The sequence below is a fragment of the Mirounga leonina genome, unplaced genomic scaffold, assembly GCF_011800145.1.
Source record: "Mirounga leonina isolate KUSES-001 unplaced genomic scaffold, KU_Mleo_1.0 Mir_129, whole genome shotgun sequence".
NCBI lineage: Eukaryota > Metazoa > Chordata > Mammalia > Carnivora > Phocidae > Mirounga > Mirounga leonina.
This window is the reverse complement of record NW_023270323.1, coordinates 367,025-372,776: the sequence shown is the minus strand read 5'-3', so window position 1 is coordinate 372,776 and position 5,752 is coordinate 367,025. Positions and strand designations below refer to the sequence as shown.

Below are 5,752 nucleotides of genomic sequence, written 5' to 3'. Positions count from 1 at the left end.
GTTACATGTTATATTATGTTCCTTCTCCAGATCTTAAAGAATGAGCTGTTTTCCTTCTTCTGTTTGTCCTACCCAGGAAAGAATCCTTATTGTCACTTTTTTTTTTTAAAGATTTTTATTTATTTTTTAGAGAGCGAGCAAGCGAGAAACAGCATGAGAGGGGAGAGGGTCAGAGGGAGAAGCAGGCTCCCCGCTGAGCCAGGAGCCCGATGTGGGACTCGATCCCAGGACCCTGGGATCATGACCCGAGCCGAAGGCAGACGCTTAACCATCTGAGCCACCCAGGTGCCCTCCTTATTGTCACTTTTATCTATTTCTCACTTTCACCTGAAATCTTTCTCTCTTTAAGACCACAAAATGGACCAGACCCTTCAGTTTGTCATATTTTTCCTACCCGTCTCACTGCAAAGCAGGATTAAATGGATTATGCATCTTCCTCTCTCACACCGTGCCTGCTAGTTAGGTGTATACTGTCTGTTTTCTCACAGCTCTAAGTGGTTTAATGCATTATTTTCCCCAAATATTCACTTCCTCTTTCTTAGAAGGACTGTGCCTCTTCCCTCCATTCATGCACTGGCCGGTGAAATACGAGCACAAGTTATATAGGATGCTTCCCCTCAGAAGCTTTAAGACCCAGCATGCCCAGGATGGGACAGTATATCTATTCATTTGGATGCGGCTCACATACCGCCATCTTATTCTTTCCTCTCATCCTTTCCCTACTGCAAGATCATCCCCAGATCAGCACATCCTCAAAATGGCTCGTTCCTTCAGCCTGGGTCCTGAAACAAAGATAACACAGAACAGAGACACAATGGACATAAAACATGAGTGAGAAATAAGCCATTGTGGTCTTAAGCCCCTGAGGTTTGGGAGTCCTTTGTTATTGCTGTATAACCTAGCCCAGGGGTCAGCTAAGTCTATAAACTCCAAAGCATCTTGTTTTTTTCTATATCCCAAACAGCACCCAGCATAATCCTTTGCCTGTACTACACATTCAATAAAAATTGGCTGAACAGAATTGTTCTCTTTCCCTTCCCTTTCCTTTCTGAACAATTTAGTCCAAAAGCCATTATGAGGGACCATGGAATGTAGGGGTTTGGTGAAGGCATGAAGAGACGTGGTGGCCCACAGCAGGGTGTCAGAGAATGAGCAGGGTGAGAAGATCAAATAAGTAAATGTATTATGGATGATGGGAGTCAGGTTTCTCTTTATCAGAGAAGGGAGTTACAAATATGGGAAGGGAGAAAATTATAATGAACCTTATATTGTTGGATTAGAATTGAAGATATTAATGTGAACACATAGTTTTTAATATATGTAGATAAACAAATATAATTGTAAATGTGTGTGTATATACGAACTTCCTAACTGTTCCCTGAAAGGGTGTGGGAGTAGCAACTCTCCAGTGGAAATGACCACACCTAACACCCAGGTCTTCATTCTAAATATCATTCTCTACTAGGAGCATCTGGGTGGCTCAGTCGGTTAAATGTCCAACTTTTGATTTCAGCTCAGGTCCTGGTCTCAGGTCGTGAGATCAAGCCCTGCATCGGGCTCCGTGCTCAGCACAGAGTCTGCTTGAGATTCTCTCTCCCCCTCTGCCCCTCCCTCTACTTGCATTCACACATGTGTGCTCTCTCTCTAAATAAATAAATAAAGAGCGCCTGGGTGGCTCAGTCGTTAAGCGTCTGCCTTCGGCTCAGGTCAGGATCCCAGGGTCCTGGGATCGAGCCCCGCATGGGGCTCCCTGCTCTGAGGGAAGCCTGCTTCTCTCTCTCCCACTGCCCCTGCTTGTGTTCCCTCTCTCGCTGCGTCTCTCTCTGTCAAATAAATAAAATATTTAATAAATAAATATCATTCTTCACTAAAGGATTCAGGGACCCTTGGGAAAATAGCTGATTCCAGAGCTCAGACAGAAAAAGTAAACGATGAGCCTAGAACATCTCGTTCAGCCATAACTAAGGAAGTGCTCAAAAAAAAAAAAAATGATGGGCCCATGTCAAAAGGAAACAGAAGGGGTGCCTGGGTGGCTCAGTCAGTTGGGTGTCTGCCTTCAGCTCAGGTCATGATCCCAGGCTCCTGGGATTGAGTCCCGCATTGGGCTCCCTGCCCAGTGGGGAGCCTGCTTCTCCCTTTGCCTGCTGCTCAACCTACTTGTGCTCTCTCTCTCTCTCTCTGTCAAATAAATAAATAAATAAAACCTTAAAAACAAAAACAACAACAAAAAAGGAAGAAGAAGCCAGTTTGAAGAGGCTCCCACTGGCTAAGTCTGAGTCAGAGCATCAAAATAAATAATGAGAGTAATGAATTAGAACACATGAAACAACAGAGGAATCCATTATATAAATACATAAATGTTTAGATAGATAAATGGAGAAATTGAAGGTTTGATGTGGAACAGAATATTTACATAATCTCTAAGTACCACCCCTCAAAATATTCACTAATCACTAAGGAAAACACAGTAAATTTACACTGGAGAAGACTAGCAAATTCCTTTGTAATCAGGTGATCCACGTTACCATGATGAGTAATGAAGCAGAGTAAACCGTGTGCACTGACAGACTGCCCGGAGCCATGGTACCCCCTTCCATGACAGCCCTGCCAAAGATACGTAATCAAAACCTATTCATGGGGATGCATCAGACAGACCCAAATTGAAGGATATCCTATAAAATGACTGGCCTATGATCTACAAAATTCTCAAGGTTATGATAGTCAAGGGAAGATTTAAAAACTGTTCCAGATTAGAGGCAGCTAAAGAGAAATGAAAACTAATGTGGCCAGGAAGGCCCTGGAGGTGGAGGAATGCAGCCACAAGTCAAGGAAGGCAGGCAACCACCAGAAGAAGCAAGGAATGGATTGTCTCCTCTGGCCTTCAGAGGGACCATGGCCTACTGACACCTTCATTTAACCTTAGTGAAACTGGTTTTGGCCTGTTGGCCTCAAGAACAGTGAGAGAAAAGATTTCTGTTGTTTTAAACAGCTCATGGTGGGGCACCTGGGTGGTGCAGTCTGTTAAGCATCTGACTCTTGGTTTTGGCTCAGGTCATGATCGCAGGGTCATGAGATCAAGCCCCGTGGCAGGCTCAGCCCTCAGCACAGAGTCTGCTTAAGCCTTTCTCTCCCTCTCCTTTGGCCCCTCCCCCTCTCTCAAATAAGTAAATAAATCTTTAAAAAAATAAATAAAATTAAATAAAGAGCTCATGGTAATCTGTTGAAACAATCTCTGGAAACTAATATGGCATCAATCCCTAGTACTGAATGGCTTGCCAGGAAATAGATGGTGCTTTATCTGCCTACTCTTCATTACCAATGAGTTGAAGAAAGACTAGGGATATTCAGCATTGCCCTTACCATCATGCTTGAAGATCCAAGCAAAACCACAGCTCTGACCACTATTCATGGCTTCATCTTCATAAAGAAGGTTAACAATAATATACTTCATAATCCTGAAGAGGTAGATGTCCTTGTTAATAATTAAGGATTATGTTCTCTTTTCACCCACAGCTCTAAATGGTTTTATACAGCTTTATTAGGTTTATTTTCCAATGGTAATATGCCACAGGGGCATCGCTTGATCTAACAATTCAGTTATAGCAGGAGGTAATAGGTCCTCCAGAGAAACAAAAGCAACAGGATGTAAAGATTGAGATTGAGAGGGAGAGGGAAAAGATGAGAGAGAGATTGAGATTTATTTTAAGGAATTGACTCACATGATTTGGAGGCTTGGCAAGTCCAAAACCTGCAGGGTAAGCCAGCAGTCTGGAGACTCTGGAAGGAATTGCAATTTGAATCCAGTGGCAGTCGCTGGCAGGATTCTTTCTTGCTTGGGGAAGTGTGAGTCTTTTTCTATTAAGACCTAAACTCTACTGATTTAAATGTTAATCTTGGGATGCCTGGGTGGCTCAGATGATTAAATATCTGCCTTCAGCTCAGGTCATGATCCCAGGGTCCTGGGATCGAGCCCCCATCGGGCTCTGTGCTCCGCAGGGAGCCTGCTTCTCCCTCTGCCTGCCTGTCTTCCTACTTGTGATTTCTCTCTCTCTCTCTGTCTGTCAAATAAATAAATAAAATCTTTTTTTATTTATTTTTATTTATTTGTAAAGATTTTATTTATTTATTTGACAGAGAGAGACACAGCCAGAGAGGGAACACAAGCAGAGGAAGTGGGAGAGGGAGAAGCAGGCCTCCCGCCGAGCAGGGAGCCCGATGCGGGGCTCAATCCCAGGACCCTGGGATCATGACCTGAGCCGAAGGCAGACGCTTAACGACTAAGCCACCCAGGCGCCCCTAAATAAAATCTTTAAAAAAAATAAAAATAAAAAATAAATGTTAATCTCACTAAAAGATACCTTCACAGAAACATCTAGAATGTTTGACCAAATATCTGAGTCCTGTGGTCTAGCCAAGTTGACACATTAACTATCACACAGGGAAAAAAGAACCACTGTCATTGTTCTGGATCTATGTGTAGAGTAAGAGCTCATCTCTTTGGATTTAATGTCATTCACTTTGGTCTCATGTCATTCAGTGATGCATATACTTTTTTATTCATGCCGTATTATCTTTAGTTAAGTATAAAGACCTCCAATCATGTCACCTAGAGACCATTTTACCCACTGCTCTGTTTGGCCAGCAGTCTCTTGTCTTTCTCTTCAGCAGTGATAAGGCAGATACCCTTTCCACAGGGAAGAGAAATCCATGGTTAACAAACCACTGCCTTTGCCAATAACAAAAATGCTGGAGAGCCAGATGGCAAAGCATTGGCGTCTTTCACGTGAACTACATCCAAAGAACCAGGATGTCTCTCTCTGTTGGTGATCACACCAATTCTTCCCAGGTTAGTACCTCCAGTTACCATACACAGATTACCAGTATCAAACTTGATGAAATCAGCAATCTTTCCAGTCTCCAAATCAATCTGAATGGTGTCATTCACTTTGATGAGGGGATCAGGATAGCGGATGGTGCGAACATCATGGGTCGCCAGATGAGGGATTTCTTTTGTCCCCACAAAGATCTTTCTCACTTTGCACAACTTATACTTGGCCTCCTCAGGTGTGATCCGATGAACAGCAAAGCAGCCCTTGGTATCATAGATCAGATGGAAATTCTTCCCAGTCTTGTCAATGCTGATGACATCCATCAGACCAGCAGGGTAGGTTACATCAGTTCAGACCGTGCCATCAATCTTAATAAAACACTGCATACAGATCTTCTTTACTTCATCTCCTGTTAGGGCATACTTAAGTCTGTTCCTTAGGAAAATATTGAGAAGGAGACATTCTCTCTGCTTATGGGGACCAGTGGGTGGATGAGGGACAAACACACCAGTGAGTTTATCCAGCGTCCAATGCTTTGGAGCTGCTACATGCTTCAGATGCTTCTTGGGACCACGAGCCATGGCTGCGCTAGGCACAAAAAGCCAATGATGCGTATACTTTTTTTTTTTTTTTAACCTGGTTTTCATTTTTAGGAGGAAAAGCAGCCTTGAACATCATCAAAATTTGGGCTCTTTTTGCCATAGTCACTAATGTATTTTATAACTACCTCATTAGTATAAAGGTATGTGGGAAAGTTTCTTCCTACACATTCATGGAGGAAGAAAATTTATGCTCATCTGCTCGTACAGACCTGAATCAAGAATCTAGAATCAAGAATCAAGAAAGGCTACTCTCAGGACCAGATCTTAAGGGAGCTAGAGAAGAGACCTAAGATGTGAAGATGTTTTCACCTAAAAGTTTTC

The 5,752-nt window shown here is 42.9% G+C and overlaps 1 pseudogene; it reads right to left on the bottom strand.

Moving 5' to 3' along the window:
- Positions 1-4,521: 4,521 nt before the first annotated feature.
- Positions 4,522-5,442, bottom strand: LOC118010182 (annotated as a pseudogene).
- Between the last annotated feature and the right edge of the window lie 310 nt (positions 5,443-5,752).